This window comes from Mirounga leonina, unplaced genomic scaffold (assembly GCF_011800145.1).
Source record: "Mirounga leonina isolate KUSES-001 unplaced genomic scaffold, KU_Mleo_1.0 Mir_165, whole genome shotgun sequence".
NCBI lineage: Eukaryota > Metazoa > Chordata > Mammalia > Carnivora > Phocidae > Mirounga > Mirounga leonina.
This window is the reverse complement of record NW_023270415.1, coordinates 47,211,098-47,234,421: the sequence shown is the minus strand read 5'-3', so window position 1 is coordinate 47,234,421 and position 23,324 is coordinate 47,211,098. Positions and strand designations below refer to the sequence as shown.

At 41.0% G+C, this 23,324-nt stretch overlaps 1 long non-coding RNA gene across 2 annotated transcripts; it reads right to left on the bottom strand.

The window, feature by feature from the left end:
* Positions 1-1,348: 1,348 nt before the first annotated feature.
* Positions 1,349-23,276, bottom strand: LOC118015082. 2 transcript variants are annotated; one of them, XR_004680520.1, is made up of 3 exons: positions 22,440-23,188; positions 13,811-13,881; positions 1,349-1,552 (listed from the first exon to the last, which is right to left on the bottom strand). It is a non-coding gene; the product is annotated as an uncharacterized LOC118015082 (long non-coding RNA). The 2 variants fall into 2 exon arrangements; XR_004680521.1 differs by lacking the exon at positions 1,349-1,552 and adding an exon at positions 23,199-23,276 and having other exon boundaries at positions 12,537-13,881; positions 22,440-22,550.
* Between the last annotated feature and the right edge of the window lie 48 nt (positions 23,277-23,324).

Below are 23,324 nucleotides of genomic sequence, written 5' to 3'. Positions count from 1 at the left end.
AAAGAAAGAAAGAAAGAAAGAAAGAAAGAAAGAAAGAAAGAAAGAAAAACAAGCAAGTATACTACCCTGGAAAAAGAGAGCCTCTCAGAATACACCTGGCATTGGATGTCACAGTGAAAACAGACCTTGAAAATATTCTCATTTTAGAGACTTTAAAAAATGTTTCAGAAATTTCAGGAAAGTTATGATGTGCTTAGGGGAACATAGCTGGCTAGTGAAAGAACTTGGTCCAAGAGAACCAACATGTCCTGCCTCTTTCTACCACAGGATCTTCCTAGTCAGAGCAATTCCATAAGCATCTTTCAGAATAGTTGTAACCTGAGTGTTTGTTACGCCAGGGACAACTGTATTCCCCCTCCATGTCCCCTCAAATATATGTACAAACAGAAACCTGCTAGCTATACTTTGAAAATAGCTCCCATCTTTGTGCTCTCAATCTTGGTTTGTGTCACATCCAAGTTAGAGAGCTGGCTTATCTGAGAATGCCCCCCTACTTTATCCAGAAACCAGTCACCACCAAACCCACCAGTTCTCACTTTGGAACAGGGAGTGAATCTGGACGCTTCTCTGTTCTCATCACCATTCCCTGACCTTTGGCTTGGACTGTTTCATGTACCTCCTAACTACCCAGGGTTACCCATGGCTACATCCCACACTGACTCGCAAGGCACATGAACTGTAGGTGGGGACTTAGGGAGTTCCAAACCCTATGACACTTGCTGTGGGTGGGATTGAATCTGGGTGCAGTAGTGTTCTCTTCCTTGGACCTGGTTCCAGATTAACTGTGACCATGAAATTAAGCTGTAAATTAGTTTAAAAGACCCTCACCTCAATGATGGCAATGGATGGCAAGACAAAGTCTTGATCATTGATTCCTTCAGACACAAAGAGAGAAAGATCTTGACTTAGTGGTACAAACACTGGATTCTCAGGTTTCCTTAGCAACCTGCCATCCTGCCCTCAGTGACAAATTGGAAGCTCCAATTTCCTTCTAGCTCTAAAAATTCTCATTCTATGAATATCTGTGGTTTTAGAGAGCCTACCCAAGGGGACTGGTACAAAAGTTAAACTATTAACTATAAACTTAAATAGTCAAGTATTGACTATTTAATCAATAGTCTATTGATTGACTATTAAACTTGGACTATTAAAATAGGAGCAGGGACACAGATGGCTGGCTAGGAGGTAATTTGATGGAATTCAGGGAAATGGCAGGCTATATTTCTCCCATGGACAGAATATGATATCAGGAGTGTCCGATGGCGATTCTAAATTAACACAAATTTAAGTTCTGCTCTAGCCCACTCTGTTAACTAAGGCAGGGTCATGAGTACATATTAATTGAAAGTTTTCTTTTTAAAATAGCTACAAACTATGAATTTCAGGAATTTGGTGGTCATATTTCAGGGAAAATGTCATTATCCAGAACTATTCTCTGGAAGAGAATGGGCTATGACTGTATTGTACCCTGAGGAGCACCAGCTTTAAGTCCACACGTTCAGATGTTCAGACTTGAGGGCAGAGGTTCATGTTTGATCTGATCCTGCAGCATCTAGAAGGACAGGGAGAGAAGTAGGAAAACCATCAAATGGGGTCTGAACTTCCCAGTTCAGAACCTGCAGTGTCACAGGCTGTCCTTCTTCCAGGAACAAAGTGAACTAGATTGCAACCAACGTTCCTGAGCTAGAGAAACTATGGGTGAAAATCTGTAAAAATACAGATTTTATATTTCTGTAAAATATGTGTGGTTTTAGATCCAGGGAATTGGAATAACATCCACTAATCCCTTGCTTAGGGTCCCTTTGGTTTACTGTTCCTGTTAGTTTCTCTTTTGGTACAAATATCTCCAGGACGAGCTTGGGAGAAACTTGTCCATGTATATCACAAAGAAGCCAAAAAGACAGTCAGGGATCTCACCAGGAGCCCCGGGGAAGTGACAAACCAGGTCAGGACATCTTCTTCCTCTGCTGGAGGCCAGGCCTTGCCTGCAGAAGCCTGGCTGCCCATAGCATTCTCCAGGTCCTCCAGGGGCCCAAGAAGAGCAAGTCACCAAGTTCTGGACAGAAGAGGCATCAGAGAGCTAACAAAGCTCCACCTTTGCTGCCAATGAAAGCTAGGTTAGGGAGCATAGCTCAGGGTCATTGCCCAAACGGGTCGGCTAAACCCAGTCCAAGGTCAGCCTCCACCCAGAAGAAGGTGGAATCTGCAAAGCAAACACACGTGCAGGTGGCAGCCTCTGGCTGGCCCGGAAGGAAAATGTAGGACAAGAACGAATGCTTCCAGTGGAATATTACTCAGCCATCAAGAAGAATGACATCTTGCCATTTGCAATGACATGGATGGAACCAGCGTGTATTATGCTAAGTGAAATAAGTCAGTCAGAGAAAGACAGATACCATATGGTTTCATTTATATGTGGAATTTAAGAAACACAACTGATGACCACAGGAGAAGGGAAGGAAAAATAAAATAAGAGAAATACAGAGAGGGAGGCAAACCATAAGAGACTCTTAACTCTAGGGAACAAACTGAGGGTTGCTGGAGGGAAGGGGTGTGGGGGGATGAGGTAAATGAGTGATGGGCATTAAGGAGAGCACTTGATGTAATGAGCACTGGGTGTTATATGCAACCAATGAATTTCTAAATTCTACCTCCGAAACTAATAATACACATATGTTAGCTAATTTGAATTTAAGTAAAATCTTAAAAAAAAAAAGAGAGAGAGAAGAAGAAGGAGAAATGCTACTCATCCTTACTGAGGAGCTGTGGGAATTCACTCTGCCCAATCAACAAACTGGACCCATGACTGTCAGCCACCACCCAAGATCTTGCCCACCTGAGACCACAGAGGAAGCAGTGTGGTAAGAGGCTGGCTGTATGGAGGGAAATCCTTCACAGCAACCCTAAAACAAATGAATGTTCATGGTGGCTAGGAAACCTTATTAAACCTACCAGTTTAGAAAATAGGAATATCTCGAATATTGGTCCCCTGCCTGCCAAGCTTTGGGTTCTAAAGGGTGTTCACTTCTAAGATCTGCTTTGCTAAGGCCTTGAACCTGAAAGTCTAGCAGGCGGGGTGGTGGCCAGGGACAACAGGTGGCTCCCACACCTGGGGCTCAGTGTGTGCTTGAGGACAGGGTGGCTGGCCCCTCCCCTGCTGCCAGTGTTTCTGGGAGCCTTGAGCCGCCCACATTCTATTAAACACCTCTCAGATGTTCCAGGGACAGTGGTGATCTGCCCAGAGCCCCTATGCTCTCTTCTCCTTCCAGCTTCCTCTGAGAGAAGATCTGGCCTTGAACCTCTCCCAGTTGGCTGGAGGCTCTTCGCCCTCAGTCTGGTTCCTGCCAGCTCTTTTCCTGCCTAGATTTCACCTCCCCACACATTGCCTGGATGCTTCTAGGATACCCACAAGACCCTGAGAACTATTGTCGCTGCCCTTCCCTTGTTCCCTCCCTCCCCTCCTCCCTCCTCCTTGGATCAAATAGTAGCTTAAGTGTTGCTGGCACTCAACCCATAGAGGCAAAGAGAACTGGCAGGAAATGGGCAACCCTCTCTCAGTGGGCATTTGCCCAGTATGGCTCAATGAGATCAATTAAGGACCTGCCAGGCCCCTGGTGCTAGGTGCCCCTCTCCCTCTGTACTTCTTGGCATCCTCTCATTTTTACTTTTTCCCTCTACTTTCTCTGGCTCACCTCTTTTCTTTGTTCTGCCTTACTGGCTATTTCCCTTCGTCTTCCTCTTTCTATCTCTGGGTGTTACTTCGGGCTTTTTTTCTGCCTCCCCTCCCCTTCACTTCTTCCAATTTCTTAGCCTTTCCTACACATAACTGTAGTCTGGTTGCCTGGATTTGTACAACAGCCTCCTAAAAATCCCTCTGTGGACAAAGCCTCCACTTCTGATTCTTTTTCCACTTTAGACAGAGTAACCGCTTTATGTCACTCTCTGATTCAAGACCCTGCACTGCCTTCCCAGTGCCCACAGGACTGAGTCCAAATTCCAATATGGCGGACAGTGCCCTTTGTCACGTGCCTTTCTCCCAAACACTCACATGTTTGTTTAGCAAACAAATCAATTTAGTTATTGAGCACCTACCATGAACAGATACTGTACCAGGAGTTGAAAATAAAATAAATACAAAATAAACACAAAAATATTGACAAATGAAACCATATCTGGGATTTGCTTCAAAATAATCCAAGGAATCTGGGGGGGAAAAGGTATAGAGAGGACGCAAGTGACCATGAATTGATACTTATTGAAGCTGGGTGATGGATATGGGGCTTTATTACGTTATTCTCTCTACCTTGGTGTAGGTTTGAAAATTTTCTTTTTTTTTTTTTTAAAGATTTTATTTATTTATTTGAGAGAGAGAGAATGAGAGAGAGCACATGAGAGGGGGGAGGGTCAGAGGGAGAAGCAGACTCCCTGCTGAGCAGGGAGCCTGATGTGGGACTCGATCCCGGGACTCCAGGATCATGACCTGAGCCGAAGGCAGTTGCTTAACCAACTGAGCCACCCAGGCGCCCTGAAAATTTTCTGTTAAAAACATAATGGGTAAAGAGAACTGGCAAGTACTTTGGCTTCCTTTTTCTCCCGGCTCTCCATGTGCTCTATCCTCAGGATCCCCAAAGCAGCTTACCATAACATTATTACAGTTTACAATTTGTTGTAATTGCTTGCTTAATTGTCTGCCTTTTCTACTAGGCAACAAGTTCTGTGGGCACAGGGCACGTTTCTTGGTTGTCTCCCTATTTTATCCCCAGAGCCTCGCATACACTAGATGCTCAGTAAAAACCCACAGAACAAATGGGTAAGATGAAGTCTGTAGGCTCTCCCAGAATAGCTGGCGCAAAGCTGGCCTCACTGCAGGGTCTGGCGGGGGGTGAGTGAGGATGAGGAGAGCTATCTTGGCACTGCCTGAGGCTGGGCACCACAGTCAGGCATTTGTACTCTGGGCTAGCGGCTTGGAGGTAGAATCCACTTAGAGTAGCGTCCTAGAAATTTTCTGGACAGAAAAACTTTGACGCTCATTTTGTGCAGTCTGGATTAATGACCTGGTAATATTTTTTCTGACTTTTCAATAGATTACAAAGTGAGTCAAGAATGACATTTAGTGAAAGTTTCTTCTCAATAATACACCACCTGCATCCTGCCATACTTGAACACAGAGCAGATAAGTATAAATTGCATGAGATGACATGATGTCTATTCAAGAGAAGTGTCAAGTGCAGGACACTTCCACTGGTCGGGATGTAGAGCTGGTCATAGGTCTGTCTCTCAGAGGAAGGCCTTTCCAGAACACTCTACCTGAAGCAGCCACTCCATCCAGTCTTAAATAGCATCAATCACTATCTACAATCACACATGGTATACTTATTGGTGGTCTGCGTTAGAGTTTGAGCAACCGATAAACAAGGGCTCTGTCTGGTGTTAACCAATGCTGATTGGATCCTTAACTCCACCCTGGGTCTAGAGTCCTGCCCTATGACCCTGCCAGTGGGTGGGAGCTTGGCCCTCATATACAGGCCTCCCAGCTGTCCACTGTTTATCATAGGTATACATGTCTACCTGGCTCTCTGTCATGGCCCCCTTTCTGGATTCTCTGCCGCACTGCTCCGTCTTCTGGGACAGGCCATTTCTCTGAGCCATATTAGACATTGCCAGACCCCTTGCACGGGGTCACCCCTGCCCTAGTCAGGTGCCGCCTTCCCCTACTGCCCTCTCTCCTGTGTGTAAACACACGCAGTAGTCCCTAGCCGTGACAACTGTTACAGTGTCTTGGCTCTTGTGGCACATTGGTGATCATCTCTACAATGTACGTATTGCTGCTTCCTTAGTTGTGTACTCTCAAAGGTAACTCTCGATTATAACTTTGTTTCTTTAATAAAACATGATCTTCTTTATGATGATCAACTATGTGGCAGGCGTTCTAGCATGCCTTGTGGAAAAATTGCATGACAATGACTAACAACCCATTAAAAGACTAGTGATCCTAATTATCCTAATCATAAAAGAATGAAATGAAAAAAAATTTTTTTTTCATTATGGTAGCACATGACATGACTTTACCATTTTAACCATTTTTAAATGTACGATTCAGCAGCATGTGAGTACATTCATAATGTTACATAACCATCACCACCATCTATTTTCTAAACTCTTGCATCATCCCAAACAGAAACTCTATAACCATTAAGCAACAACTTTGCATTCCCCTCTCTCCCAGCCCTGGCAACTTCTATTTTACTTTCTGTCTCTATGAATTGGTCTATTCTTGATACCTCGTATAAGCAGAATCAGACCGTGTTTGTCTTTTTGTGTCTGGCTTATTTCACTTAGCATTAATGTTTTTAAGGCTCATCCACGTATCAGAATTTCATTCCTTGGTTATTGCTAACTATATTCTGTCACATGTGTATACCACAGTTTGTTTATCCAGTCATCTGTTGACGGACACTTGGGTTGTTTCCACCGTTTGGCTATTGTGACTAATGCTGGTATTATTAAATGACTAACAACTCTAATTACCCTAATTGTAAAACAATGGTATTTAACCTGTTCTTGTGTTCCACCTCTGTTCCAAACATTTCCAATTTCATGCAAAAATAGTGCTTTAAGAAAACTAACTATAAACAAATATTGAACTCTTATTAATGAGTGCATTTCAAGGGAGGTGAACTGATGTCCACATCTTAATTTAAAATTCACTGAAAATAAGTATGTATGGAGGGATAGGTATATGCATGATACAACACAAAGCAAGTAAAAATTTTAATGGTAGAATCTCTGTGGAGATATACAGTTATATACTGTAAAATTCTTTCAACTTTCCTGTATGCTTGAAAGCTTTTGTATTTTAAAAACTCCAAAAGAAATTGGAGACCTTAACCAAGACCCTTGCCTAAAGTTATGACCATTCCATTTCTGCAGAGAAATGGACCTAAGGAAAAAATAGTTTAACAATAAACATTTTTAAAGTGTCCTAAAAGAGACCTAGATATCCCTGAAATTTCTATTATTAACCTGTGATGTGTTTTTAAAATGTTTATTTTTATTTTTTTTAAAGATTTTATTTATTTATCTGACAGAGAGAGACAGCGAGAAAGGGAACACAGGCAGGGGGAGTGGGAGAGGGAGAAGCAGGCTTCCCACTGAGCAAGGGGGGCTCGATCCCAGGACCCTGGGATCATGACCTGAGCCGAAGGCAGACGCTTAATGACTGAGCCACCCAGGTGCCCTTTAAAATGTTTATTAACAGTGCCTGTCAATAGTTTGGAAAAACTCAAATGAGATCAGTCATAAAGCATCAACATCAGCTGACCTGTTCAACGCAGGACATTACTACTGCAGTTTTAAGTAAAATCCACCAGGTGGCAGAGGAAAGGAATCACAGAAAACGTGCATATTTCTAATTTAAATGAATATCTTATTACTTCTGTTATTAGAAAAGATCTGCAGACCTTTAACATGGAGCTCACTATACAGGACATAGAACTAAATGTGAGATTTAAATCTGAACGGCAATCTTTGCCTGAGGATATTTATACTATTAAAAAAAAATGGTGCTTATTCTGATTTGCCATTCTTGTTTGCACAATTTCTTTCTTGTAGGAGATTCCCATGTAGTTATTCACTCTCACATTTCACACAATACACCAAGTGCACCATCACTCCCAGTGGGCACGCAGTGGTCCCAGCCTCCTCATTCCCACCAGAACCCAGAAGCCATGGAGCTTCTCAATGTGTCACCACTGTTAGCAGATTTTTAAAATTCAATTTATTTAAGCTAAAAAAAAAAAAAACCCACAAAACAATTCACCGATTTCTCCCACTTCCCGCCTTTCTCCCACCCCCACCTTGGGCAACCACCAATCTGTTCTCTGTATCTATGAGCTTGGATTTTCTTTTCCCCCAGATTCCACCTATAAGAAAGATCATATAGTATTTGTCTTTCTCTGTCTACCTTGTTTCACTTAGCATAATACCCTCAAGATTCATCCATGTTGTCACCAAATGGCAGGATCTTACTCTTTATTATGGCTGGGTAATATTCCATTGTGTATATATACCATATCTTTATCCATTTATCCATCCATTGATGGACATTTAGGTTGTTTCCATATCTTGGCTTTTGTAAATAATGCTGCAAAATGAACACGGGGATGCACATATCTTTTCAAATCAGTATTTTTGTTTTCTTCTGATAAATACCCAGATGTGAAATTGCTAGATCATATGGTAGTTCTATTTTTAATTTTTTGAGGAATCTCCACACTGCTTTCTATAGTGTATGGTTTCAGAGCTTACATTCAAGTCCTTAATCCATTTTGAGTTAATTTTTGTACATGGCATAAGACGGTGGTCAATTTTCATTCTTTTGCACATGGCTGTCCAGTTTTCACAATACCATTTATTGAAGAGACTGTCTTTCCCCCACTGTATGTTCTTGACTCCTTTGTCGCAAATTAAAGTTGACTGTAAATATGTGGATTTATTTCTAGGCTCCCTATTCCCTTCCATTGATCTATGTGTCTGTTTTTAATGCCCATACCACACTGTTTTAATTACTATAGCTTTGTAATATAGTTTGAAATCAGGGAGCATGATGCCTCCAGCTTTGTTCTTCTTTCTCAAGATTGCTTTGGCTATTCAAGGGTCTTTGATGTTTCCCTACAAACTTTAGGATGGTTCTATTTCTAAATTCCACACCATGGTTAACAGATCTTTATTTTTTTTAAGGTTTTATTTATTTATCTGAGAGAAAGAGAGAGAGCATGAGAGAGAGAGAGAGATCACAACCAGGGGGGAGGGGTAGAGGGAGAAGCAGACTCACTGCTGAGCAGGGAGCCTGATGTGGGACTCGATCCCAGAACTCTGGGATCATGACCTGAGCCAAAGGCAGACACTTAACGACTGAGCCACCCAGGCGCCCCTTAACAGATCTTTAAATACTACTCTTTTTACTTCAAGGAAATGCTTTAGCTGCTGTAATGACAAATTCAAAGTAGTGGAAGTAAATGGTGTAAAGAGAAAAAGAAAAAATATTCCCTACAATGTAATTACGAAGAGGCTAATAAGTAAGCAGATGAGACATTTTGAGTTATTCATAGAAATCAACATGTTTTATATATACAATCAACCTCATGATTATTTCATTTGAGCAGGCCTTGATTTGTCTTCTATAATTTTCCAGAGGGATTCCTAATTAGTCCTCACACTGAATTAAAACAGTCCCTCTACACTTCCCTTCTCTGACACATACTTTGGGATGGCAATGAAGCAGGAATGATTTAAGAAACTTTCAGCAGTTGTCTAGCTTATTTTTTGTTTGGAAGGAGAGAGAAGACAAATAAGAAAATAAAAGTCAAATTTGTGGAGCCAGAATTCCTTTTAGCAAATAGATTGATCGTATTTTTAGATGATGGAAAATGACCGTCCATCAGCAGTTCTGCAGGTGCATCATGCTACCGAGCACTCAAGAGACTGTCAGTGTGAAGGAGTCAGTGACATGCCACGGCAAGTGTCCAGTGAGAAGATGCAGAACATCAGTCAACTGCTGTCAGAAACTAACTGCACCAGTAACACCCAAACCCTGCTTTAACGTTAAAATCCTATGGCTCATTTGGTTTTGTTGAAAAATACATTGCTTGGCTTTTTTTTTTTAAGCTGACAAACATCATCCTATGGGAACAGAAGGTGAGAACTAGAACACAGTTTCAGAGCTGCTTGTTAGTCTCGGTTGGACTTGTCTAGCGAGTCGACTCATCCCTTTCCTAACGAGGCAGCAACCAGATGTATTGGTGGTACTTAAGGATCACACCCTGCTTTAAATGCTTATTCAGCCACATTTCCAATATTTTGGAATTGCTACTTTCATTCCCATTTCAATACACAGTTACAACCTGAATTTTTAACTCTGCCACCTTCTGATCACGATTCAGGCTAAGCATTTATATTATGGAAAACAACAACAGTGCTGTACCAGCTGAAAAATACACTCCAATTACAATAATAATATAACAGCAAAAGAGAGTTTGTCTGACAAAGAACTCAGGATCACCATGTGATAGCATATTTTATGGAATAGTGCCTTTTATTGAATAGTAAGAAAAACAGGGATTAGAATATATATGTTTCCTCAAAAATTTTTGGCTCAAAAACAGGAAAAATTCTCTTCCTATTTCTCTCAATTTCTTTCTCTTTCTTTCCCCCATATTGAATTTCTTCCAAACTGAAAAATTCTTTAAAAAAAAAAAAAGCCAATTTTCGACTTAGTTAAAATTAGGTTTTAATCAATACAACTGTTTTTAACATTGTATACTGTCTTTCTCTCTGGTTAATTGGATTATCTTATAAGCCAGTTAACTACTTGCAGTGAATATAAACTATCACATATATTGGCTTCCATTAAGTGTCACAGAGATATTATTATCCCTGGGGAAAAAATGTAGAAACTGAGATACAATCAGGTAGCCTGAGTGGCCCAGCTGATGTAAAAAAAGTCACATTTCTTGAACCGAGTGGCAACTCAGACTTTAAGGCTAGTTGACTAGACTTTAAGGCTAACGGGACAAGGCTTCGGTCGGGTCCAATCCCCTGGTGGGCCAGATAATAATACACTATCCTGGTCACAGATTCGAGTGAGCTAAACGTCTGACCTGTGTAATGTAAGCCATAGGTCAAAATTTAGATCAGGCACAAGAAGGATCTGTGTGTATCTGCTCATCCCCACTGACAGAAAGACAACTGAAAACACAAGAGACCAATCAGGAGTGAAATTAAATACTAAGGTTGACACGTACACACACATACACCTTGGAAATGTTAACTGTGCTAAGTATGCTGAAGTCTCCTGATGACTATGAATATGAACCCACACATCATATTGCATTTGTCCCAAATGACACATCATTTGTTTATTAAAGACATCCTTCTTTTATTTGTACGTTAAATTCTGGGCCACTAAAATAGCTCTCTTTAAGGTTAACCAATTCATGTTCCTTGTTGACTTTCTGTAATTATAAGAAAGAAAAAAAGTTAAAATGTCAGCTAAATAAAACTATTTGGGTATTTGGGTACTTCAAATCTGCTTTGGAAATAAGTAGGATGTGGGCACCTGGGTGGCTCAGTCGGTTAAGTGTCTGACTTTGGCTCAGGTCATGATCCCAGGGTCCTGGAATCGAGCCCCACATCAGGCTCCCTGCTCCTTTAGGAGTCTGCTTCTCCCTCTCCCTCTGCCTGCTGCTCCCCCTGCTTGTGCTCTCTCTCTCTCAAATAAATAAAATCTTTTCAAAAAAGGGAATAAGAAGGATATAACATATAAATTTCTCATACATCATAGGTAGCAAAGTTATAATCATATTTTAAGAATCCAAATTGTTATCAAAGAAGACATCTACTCCAAATCCCTTGTTTTTCGGAGTAAGAAACAGGAGCCAGAGATGATAAGAGATTTCCCTGCGCAACCCCCAAGAGCCGCAGGGCATAGTCATGACCACGGGAAAAGCCCCCTGCCCACATTAAGCACTGTAAGTCTGGTGCAGGGTATCCGAGGTTCACATGCCAGAATTCATCACTGAAGCAGTGGGGGGGAGGTGGGGGGGAGAGGGAAGAAGGCAGGGTTTAGAATCAGATTTCAATTTGCAATCCTGGCTCTTTTACTTACTTGCTCGCTGCCTTCTACCTGTGTGTCAGTGAGAAAACTAACCTCTTGGAGTCAGTTTCTTCATCAAAAAATTGTGGATAATCAGAGTTTTGGTGAAAGGTCTAGAGTGTGATTAGAGACACAGAGCAGATGCCCAAATTGTAGCTGTTGTTATCGATAGGAGGCTTGAAGCAATAATGAATGCAGTTTGATACAGGAAGACAACACTAGGGACCCGGCTTCAGTCAGGCATGTCCGATGACTAATGGTTCCAAAATATCAAGTAAAGTCGCAATGAGTATCTGTCATTCTCCACCTCTATCCCCTATGCCTATCACCTTATACTTTAAGATAAAACACTTATTTTGAGCATGTGGCCCAGTCTAGGGGTTGGATGTGTGATCATGAAATACTGAAAGCTACATAGCCCACATGGGGACTGAGTTAGAAGTCTGGGTTATCATTTGCAAGGTGTCCTAAGCAAGTGAACCAACCCTAGCTACAAGGAACATGGAAGACAGGGAGTTCTCTCAGTTTCCACGGTCAACAAAAACTGCATGTAGGTTGCTGTCTCATTTGGACCCATGGGATTTTAATTTATGGCAGTAACAGAATGATGATATGGAGAGCTCAGTGCCATTGGGAAAAAAATTATGACTTACCACACCATGCAGGGTCATGTGCGGGGGTTGGCGGGGGGCGGGGGGTGGGGGAGCACCAGGCTGTGGTCAGGAGGCAGAAGCAGAAGCAAGCGGAAAGTCTAGGCCAGTCTTGCTGGCTAGGCTGAGAAGTGATATGGAATTTTGTTTTGCTTTATATATTGCTTCAATTTCTATTTTGGCATTACTTATTGGGGTTTGGGTGGGAAAGGCAAGGCTGGGCAGAGGAAACATTTTAGGATTAGCCTGTTTGAGTAATTCGGGCAGGTTTGGGGCTACTGGGTGGTCTCTGATTGCCTGGTACCTGGCCCTGGGATGGCTTAGGTCCTGGGAGATATTGGTGTGCTGTCTGAGAGTCAGATAAGCAGAGTGTTGGGGGGACAGAGGGACAAATATGAGACTGTGTTTGCATATGGAAGATATAGTTCCAGGCAAACTGTTATTATCTACAGGAATTAGCTAGCCTTCTCCCTGCGGCTGAAAGGCCCCCCCAAATATTAAAACATCCTAAGATACGGGAAATAAAAACCATGATGAACCCAGTGACAGAAGTTTCAAACCAGTATTTCTTCTTTTGTGCTATTTTCCACTCATCCCTCAAACACTTAGTGCTTTCCTATAGTACACAGAAATTACATTTTCATTTTCTGTGTAAATAGTAAGCACCCTTTGTTTCAAATTTGCACTTGGATGGAGTTTTGGGTGATTTTTATTCTGCCTTTCATAAATAGAGTTCCTTTAAAAGACCATGAAGTTCATGTTGAGTCATCAAGTCATAGAAGTTCAAGGACTAGAAGGGGTCTGGAAAGTCACTCAAACTAACTCTTTCATTTTATATCTAGGGGATCAGTCATTAAAAATTCTTCTGAGTCTTAATGGCTTAACTACTATTAAAATCAAACATAGAATATAATTACACATGTAATTAAAAGCATTAATAACCAAACTCAGCCAAAAAGTGGTTAAATTTCAGAGTGCAACTCAATGCTTTTTTCTTGTCTTCTCTCCTCCGAAGTAATGGTTCAAAGGGGAGACATGAGAAAAACGTCTCTGCAGATCGGCAGAAGTCAGGGAAGACTACAGGAGTCATTTTCAGGACAGATTTCTCTGTAGGGGATCAGCCTGCCATCACCGTGCAGTCGGCAGACTTCTGACAAAATCAAAACCATCAACTAGACCAAGAGAGCTTTACGGTTAAAATCAAGGCAAAGGCCCTCACCCAATAGACACCTGTATGAATTCCTGTCTGGGGAAGAGTGAAACACTCCGTTCTTGATTTTTGTTTTCTTTTGGTGTTTCCACCTGCTTAAGAGTAATGATGTAAAGGCAACAAGGATATGCACATTCAATTTGGGTACACTCTTCTCCCTAACTCATTCAGCTGCCTGAGGGTCTAAAGACAAAGGATGGTATGCAGAGAACTAGAAAAATGGAATGGTGGAACCCGAGGCATGTCCTTACCTGGAATAAAAAAGTAGAGACTAATGCAGGGAGATGCTAACGATACCTTATTATAATACCTGGAATTGTTCATCCATCTTTCAGAAGCACCGAGCACTATGAAGACATACATACTGCCTGGAAACAAACATGGTTCGAAAATTACTAGAAGTCCAAACCATTCTGTTCATTGTGTTTTTGTTTTATCACAGGAATGCATGCTCACAGTTAAGACGTACTACTAGTCCTACAAGACTAGTTATGAAAAACAGCAGTTTCCTGCCTGCCAAATTCTCTCTTTTCAGCCACAGCTATATACAATTCCTTTAGTCAGTTCTTTCAGTGTTTATCTCTATACCTCTGAGTAACATACTATGATTTCTTGAAAGTTTTTCCCAGTTTTAGGCATTACCTAGGGATTTTCCACTGTGGCAAGTGAGAACTTAGCTCTCTTTTTTCAGTGCTCCTCCCACCCCCTTTGGCCCCACCATGCATAGACTTATCATTCCCCCCATCCTCCCAATTAAGTTATATTTGTAGTTATAATTGTGGTTAGATCCATATTTATGTTATTATCACTATGTAAATGCTATTACAGCATGCTCTGTGATACTTAGGAGGACTCCTAACCTAGTATGGAGGAATCATTCAGGCATATAGTCATTCAACAAGTGTTTAGGGGATGCCCATACCATGCCAAGCACTATGCTCAATGCCGGCTACACTGGGGCTGACAAAAAGAGCTATAGCACCCACCACTATGTTGTAGGACAGTCAGCCCGGTCTCCGGAACCAGACTGCCAGGGGTCAAATCTTTTCCATTTACTAGCCGTGTAATCATGGGTAACTTACTTAACAATTTTGTACTCAGTTACCTAAGAATCACTGAGAGGATTAAATGAATGAAAATGTGTAAACTACATGTAACAGTACCTGGTAGATAGTAGGCATTATGTAAGCGTTACATATCATTGTTTTAGAAGTCAAATGGAAAGGGCGCCTGGGTGGCTCAGTCAGTTAAGCATCTGCCTTTGGCTCAGGTCATGATCCCAGGGTCCTGGGATCAAGCCCCAAGTTGGGCTCCCTGCTCAGTGGGGAGTCTGCTTCTCCCTTTCCCTCTGTGCATGCCCTCTCTCTCAAATAAATAAATAAAAGAAAAAAGCGGGGGGCACCTGGGTGGTTTGGTTAAGCATCTGCCTTCAGTTCACGTCATAATCCCAGGTTCCTGGCTCTCTGCTCAGTGGGGAGCCTGCTTCTCCCTCTCCCTCTACCTGCCATTCTGCCTACTTGTGCATGCTCGCTCTCTCTGTCAAATAAATAAATAAAATCTTTTAAAAAATCAAATGGAAACGAGAAATGTACATATATACATATACATTCCACGAACATATATATATACACATCTACATATAATTGTATATGTATATACATGTGTTTATGTATATGATCTCTATATTTACAATAAACTACATAGCATGATAAGCACTAAGAATGAAAAGTACAGGGTGCTACAAGAGCACTAAAGCAGGGGAATTCTTATTTATTTGTTTATTTATTAACGCTTTAAATACATTCAGTTTATTGTATGTCCGTTATACCTCAACAAAGCTATTTTTCAAAAGTAAGTACCTGAAGGTTTTTCTGCATTCATTAGCCACCCTTAAAGGAACAAATAATCTTGATGCTACCCATTTAAATACTGTTCTACACCCCCCCCATTATAGCTTTCCTATTCTTTGCTATTAAATGTTTTTACTTTTATGAACCTAGTAGATGGTATAAATTTTTCCCCTTTCTTAGAATTGCCTTTTGCATTTGTGTTTCTTTTTTTTTTTATTTTTTTAGTATAGTTGACACACAATGTTACATCAGTTTCAGATGTACAACATAGTGATTCAAAAGTTTATATATTATACTACATTCAAGTTTATACATTATGCTATATTCACCACATGTGTAGCCACCATCTGTCACCATATCTTGCTATTACAGTATTATTGACTATATTCCCTATGGTGTGCCTTTGATTCCCATAACTTATTCATTCCATAACTGGAAGCCTGCATCTCCCTCTCCCCTTCACCCATTTTGCACATCTCGCCATTCCCCCTCCCCTCTGGCAACCATCAGTTTATTTTGTATTTACAGGTATGATTTTGCTTCTTGTTTGTTTATTCAATTGTTTTTGTTTTAGATTCCACATACGAGGGAAATCATGTGGTATTTGTCTTTCTCAGCCTGAAGTATTTCACTTAGCATAATATCCTCTAGGTCTATCCATGTTGTCTCAAAAGCCATGATCTCATGTTTTCATGGCTGTGTAATACTCCTGTGTGTGTGTGTGTGTGTGTGTGTACCACATCTTCCTTATCCATTTGTCTATCAATGGACACTTAGGTCCCTTCCATTTCTTAGCTATTGTAAATAATGTTGTAATAAACATAGTGATGCACATACCTTTTTGAATTAGTGTTTTTGTTTTCTTTGGGTAAATACCCAATAGAGGGTATACCCTTTTATTTATATACCTTTGGGTAAATACCCCATAGAGGGTATATACAATACCCAATACTGGATCATAGGTTGTTCCATTTTTAAGTTTTTGAGGAACCGCCATACTGTTTTTCACAGTGGCTGCACCACTTTACATTCCCACCAACAGTGTACAAAGATTATTTTTTCTCCACACAGAGGAATCCTCATTTATTTATTCTTATTTTTTGTAAAGATTCTTTATTTTTAAGTAATCTCCACACCCAACGTGGAGCTTGAACTTACAACCCTGAGATCAAGAGTCACATGCTCTACTGACTGAGCCAGCCAGGCACCCCCAGAGGAATCTTCATTTAGATGGGAGCTCAAGGTAGGAAGGCTTCTCTGAGAATGTGATATATCAGCTGGAATTTGAAGAGGGAATAGAAAGTAGCCATACTGGAAGGGAGAGCAGGCCCATACAAGAGAGGGAAGAGCATAGAGCATGGCCCCATGGTAGGGAAGAGCTTGTCAGCTTGAGGAACTGAAAGACCACTGAGCTGGAGCACAGCAAGAGAAAAGAATTTCAGGAGCCCAGACAAGGCTCGGTGTATCGTGACAAGAAGACTGGATCTCATTCTGTGTGCCATGAATGGCCAGGGAAGGGTTTTAAGCATGAAAGTATCCTGAGCAGATCTGCCTTTTTTTTTTTTTTTAAGGATTTTATTTATTTATTTTTGACAGAGAGAGAGACAGCAAGAGAGGGAACACAAGCAGGGGGAGTGGGAGAGGGAAAAGCAGGCTCTCCACTGAGCAGGGAGCCCGATGCGGGGCTCGATCCCAGGACCCTGGGATCACGACCTGAGCCGAAGGCAGACACTTAACCGACTGAGCCACCCAGGCGCCCCCAGATCTGTCTTTTTAAAAGATCATTATGATTGCCTAGAAGTAATTGTACTAAAGGGGAGCTGGAGAAGTTCTCCGTTTCCTGGTAGGTTAATTGCTCCAGACAAACCACATGAAAGATGATGACTTGGACTAGACCAGTGGTGGCGCAGATGGTGAAAAGTGGACAGAATCAATATATATTCTGGAATAGGTCAACATGACTTGGCAATAGATTGGAAATGGGGGATAAATGATGAGAAGTGTCAGAGCTAACAACAGTGTTTTGAAATGGTTATTCCAGTGGGTGGCAGTGCCTTTACTGAGGTGGGATGAAGTGGATGGAAGGAGATTTGGGCATGGCAATGGATAGAATATTGGACATTCCAGTTTTTGTAATTCAAAATCACTTTTTAAAAAATGTAACAGCTTTATTGAGATATAATTCACATAAGATACAAATCACTCATTTAAAGTGCACAATTCAGTGGTTTTCGGTGTATTTGGAGTTGTGCAATCACCACAGTCAATTTTAAAACATTTTCATCATCCCAAAAGAAAGCCCATGCCCATTACCAGGCACTCCCCATTTCCCTCCAATTCTCCCAGCCCTAGGCAACCACTAATCTACTTAATCTTTATAGACTTGCCAATTTTGGACATTTCATATAAATCAAATCATCATACAATTTGTGGTCATTTGTGCCTAGTTTCTTTCACTTAGCATAATGTTTTCAAGATTTGTCCATGTTGTAGCATGTCTCAGTGCTTCATGCCTTTTTATGTCTGAATAATATTCTATTTTATGGATATACCACTTTTATTTATCAACTCATCAGTTGATGAAAATTTGGGTTGTTTCTTCTTTTTGGCTATTATGAATAGCCAAAATGCTGTTTGGAGCATTCATTTACAAGTTTTTGTGTGGATGTATGTTTTCATTTCTCATGGGTATTGACTTAGGATAGGAATTCCTGGGTCATATGGTAACTCTGTATTTAAACTTTTGAGGAACTGCTAGAATGTTTCCCAAAGAGGCTACACCATTTCACATTGCCACCAGCAAGTATGGGGGCGTCCATTTTCTCTACATCCACTCCAACACTTAATACCTGTCTTTTTTATTTTAGCCAACTTAGTAGGTGTGAAGTACCGTCTCAGTATTTTTATTTGCATTTCCCTGAGGGCTAATAATGGTAGCATCTTTCCTTGTATGCATTGGCCATTTTTATGTCTTCTTTAAAGAAATATCTAGTCTAAATGGGTTCTTTCTTTTTTTTTTTTTTTCCTCTTCAGAGATGGGGGGAGGGGCAGGAGGAGAGGGAAAGAGAATCCTAAGCAGGCTCCACACCCAGCATGGAGCCCAGTCCGAAGCAGAGCTTGATCCCACAGCCCTGAGATCATGACCTGGGTTGAAACAAGAGTTGGACATTAACCGACTGAGCCACCCAGGCACCCCTGGGTCACTTCTTTTGTTATGAATGCTTTTGGTATCACATCTAAGAAGGCTTTGCTTAACTCCAGGTCATGCAGATTTATTCCTGTATTTTCTTCTAAGGATCTTATACTTTTAGCATCTACATTTAGGTCTGTAATCCATTTTGATTAATTTTTTTTTAAAGATTATTTATTTATTTATTTATTTGAGAGAGAGAATGAGAGAGAGAGCACATGAGAGGGGGGAGGGTCAGAGGGAGAAGCAGACTCCCTGTTGAGCAGGGAGCCCGATGCGGGACTCGATCCTGGGACTCCAGGATCATGACCTGAGCCGAAGGCAGTCGCTTAACCAACTGAGCCACCCAGGGGCCCCCCATTTTGATTAATTTTTGTAAAAGGCATGAGGTAGGGATCCAATTTCATTCTTTTGCATGTGGATATCCATTGTTGCAGCACCATTTGTTGAAAGGACTACTCCTTCCCTGTTGACTTTTCTTGGCATCTGTGTTAAAATCAATGTGAATATTTACTTCTGGGTTCTCAGTTCTATCCCATTAATCTACATGGCTGTTCTTATGCCAGTACCACAGTCTTAATTACGATAGCTTTATAGCAAGTTTTGAAATTGGGAAGTTAAGTCCTCCAACTTTGTTCCTCTTTTTAACATTGTTTTGGCTATTCTGATGTAAGGAAAAAAACAGACTCCTCCTCCCTGGGTCTCCTCTACTCTCAAAACTTCACTACAACACTACTTCCCTTCTGACACCAGATATGTAGGTTTTCCAAACATCAAACAATTTTGCAACACCAGCTAGGTGTTCTACAATTTACTGTCTACCTGGGGATAGCATCAGGTCCCACAGGTTAAGAGCTCAGTCCTATAAGACTGCCCCCCTATTCCTCTTCAGATGTCAGTAGCAAGTTCAGGTCATTACCTGTGCTTCTGATTAACCTGCTATAAGTCAGAGGTTCCCATGATCACTTCCTTAGGTTTGATTAATTCGCTAGAACAGTTCACAAAACTCAGAGAAACATGTACTTATGTTTAAACTGTTATTGTAAAAGATATTATAAAGGATGCAGATGTGCAGCCTGATGAGGAGGAACATACGCCAAAGTTCAGAAGGATCCCAAAGGCAGGAGCTTCTATCCCCATGGAACTGGGGTATGCCACCTTCCCAGCATGTGGAAGCTCATCAAATTTTGCTCAATAGTTTTTATAGAGCTTAATCTCCAGCCCCCTTCTCCTTGCCTCCCCAGAGGTTGGTAATTAAGGCTGAAAAGTTTTAATTCTCTAATCATCTGTCTATCTGGTGAGGACTCCTATCCTGACACCATCTAGGGGCCCCACCCTAAGCCCCCTTATTAGCATAAATTCAGGTATGCTCAAAAGGAGCTCCTTATGAATGACAAAAGACACTCCTATCACTCAGGAAATTCCAAGGGTTTTATGAGCTTTGTGCCAGGAATGGGGTCAAAGATCAAATATTTTCTTATTTTACCACTTTTGGGTTCCTTGGAATTTCCCAGTAGTTTTCAGAATAAGCTTGTTGATTTATGCAAAAATGACAGCTGAGATTTTGATAGGGGAAGCACTGAATCTACAGATAAAATTGGGATATATTGCCAGTTTTATAATATTAAATTTTTTGATCCATGAACATGGAATGTCTTTCAATTTATTTAGGTTTTCTTTAAATTTTTTCAACAATCTTTTGTAGCATTCAGAATATAAGTTTTGCACTTTTTTTGTAAATTTATTCCTATTTTATTCTTTTTGATGCTATTCTAATAAATTGCAGTATTTTATTTATTTATTTATTAAAGATTTTATTTATTTATTTGAGAGAGAGAGTGAGAGAGAGAGAGAGAGAGAGAGAGAGCACAAGAGGGGGGAGCCGGAGAGGGAGAAGCAGACTCCCCGCCAAGCAGGGAGCCCGATGTGCGACTCGATCCCGGGACGCCAGGATCATGACCTGAGCTGAAGGCAGTTGCCCAACCAACTGAGCCACCCAGGCACCCTAAATTGCAATATTTTAAAAACTGATTTTAACATCTCTGAAATTGAGATGTATTGTACAATCAAGGGTATCTTAGTATTATGCCATAGTTCAAGTGGCAGTAATTTTTTTTTATCTTGGTGGAGATAAATGTGACTTACAATCAATAGCTTCTTTGATTCAATACCATATGGTATTAAATGTGAAATGTCTATAAAACATTAAAGTGGAAATGGAAAATAGGCACTTGGATATATCAATTTAGAAATCAGAAGAGAGGGTTGAACTAGTAGATAGATGTAGGGTCATCTGAAGTTCATTATTTAAAGCCACAAGAGTCAATGAGATTTCTTTGGGGAAACAGTGTAGAGAAAACAAGATATTCCAGGTTGCAGCCCTGAAAAATTGCAACAAGAAGTTGATTATAGGAATAAGAGCTAGAAAAGGAAACATTTTTGTTTTGAGTTTATTGTTGTCATTATTGCTGTTATTATATGTCACGAGATGGAAGGACCTATAGGGCCAGGACCTTGCCTCTTTTACACTCTAATGAACCTCTAAGCTAAGCACTTTACTATATTTAGATATTAACCTACATGCCACAGATAAATTGGGGAAAATTATTCAGAATAATCTGGTCATTTGAAAAATAATATATTGATTCAGCTCTTTCACCCCTGAAAATCAAACATGAATACAAAAAAATAAATCTTTCAGGTCTTCAGAGAAGCATTTTAATCTGATGTTGATTTTGGTTTGAAAACAGGCACATGCCTATTGCATATTAACCTAAAGTAATTGTCTAAAGGTAGAAGAGAACCGGGACACCTGGGGGGCTCAGTCATTAAGCGTCTGCCTCCGGCTCAGGTCATGATGCCAGGGTCCTGGGATTGAGCCCCACATCGGGCTCCCTGCTCTGCGGGAAGCCTGCTTCTCCCTCTCCCCCTCCCCCTGCTTGTGTTCCCTCTCTCACTGTCTCTTTCTGTCAAATAAATAAATAAAATCTTAAAAAAAAAAAAAGGTAGAAGAGAACCAATCAGTAGAAATACTGCAGCATTCACAATTAAAACCAGCAATGTGTATAAAAATCCTTCTAAGGCGTTCATATCCCATTTGCTGTCACATTTCTATAGAATAAGTAGGACACCAGCTGGTAGTAATGCTAATTCATCCGCCTTTCATCTCAGATGCTGAATCTTATCCATTTCTTTTTTCCCTTCGTATTTCAAATGCCCTAACCAACATATAAAGTTATCATCATACCATATCCTCTAGGCAGCAGTTTTCAAACACGGCAGATTTTGACCCCCAGAGGACATTTGGAAAGGTATGGAGACATTTTTTGTTTGTCACAACTGGAGATAGAGAGTTACTGACATCAAAAGGGTACAGGACAGAGATGTTGCCAAACATCCTACAATCCCTAGGACAGGCCCCCATAACAACAATCTAGCGCAAAGCGTCAGTAGGGCCAAGGTTGAGAAACTCTGCCAACGGAGGTAAGTTTTTTGCTTTTTTTTAATAAAGACTTTTATTTATTTATTTGACAGAGAGAGACACAGTGAGAGAGGGAACACAAGCAGGGGGAGTGGGAGAGGGAGAAGCAGGCTTCCTGCTGAGCAGGGAGCCCGATGTGGGGCTCGATCCCAGGACCCTGAGATCATGACCTGAGCCGAAGGCAGACGCTTAACGACCGAGCCACCCAGGTGCCCCGGAGGTAAGTTTTTATATATATGAACTTTCCAGGGGCAAAGTCCTTAGCTTTGTCAAATTCTCAAAGGTGGTATAATGCAGAATTTTAAGAAACACTGGCTTAAATGGCTATTTTTACCTAGGCCTCGGTAACAAGAGGCATAGTAATATCACTTGAAAGCAAAAATCACCTCTCCAGTTAAGACTTACCTCAGCCCACCAAATTTCTCTGTCCCTTTCCACTGCCCACGCTGATTCATGGCTAGACAAACAGAGCTCGTTGGATTTCCTGTGTCTAGACTCTCGGAGTACCTCATACCCCTGTTAGCCAGATTAATACAGTTATTATGGTTATGGTGACTATTGGCTAAGCTAGAGTTTCATGATATGTCAAAAGTTTTGATTTCTTTAGATACCTCCAGTTCATTTGGTCAATATCCATTTAATCAGTGCCTACAATGTTTAGCACACTGTTAGACACTGGAAATACAGTGATGAAAATGAGCTTGCAACTCAATACTGGAGAGATCAATAAAATTTAAACATATAATTTAAAACTGCAGTATGGGAGAGGTGTGAAAGGTAAACGAGGCTGAAATGAGGATAAGGAAAGACTTATCAACCAGATCACTGTATGCCACCCAAATGCGACAAGCCACTAACTCCTTCCCAGTTATTCTAAACAATGCTGTAATATCTATGTCCCGTAACTTGGGATGTATTATATTAAACTAGCTTCTCCCGGGCACTGACAGGCAAGTGGGAGCGTGGACGCTTCCCGCAAGGTGAGAACATCAAATGCAAAAGCTTCCCTTTTCCTTGTTACGAATAAATCTAATTAGAAACCAATGTGTGTGGTGGGCGAGGGGGCAGGAGAGAAATCGAATAAAGCCAATGTCTAAAATGCCATTTCCAGATAATCAGATTACAATCGCAATCGTTTTGGGTTTGGGGTTTTTTTTTTTTGACCTGAGCCGAAGGCAGACGTCCAACCACTGAGCCACCCAGGCGCCCCAATCGCAACTGGAAGTTGACGGTCATGGCCTGTAAATCAAGAGAGACCAGGAAAAAAAAAAAAATCAACGTAACCATTTC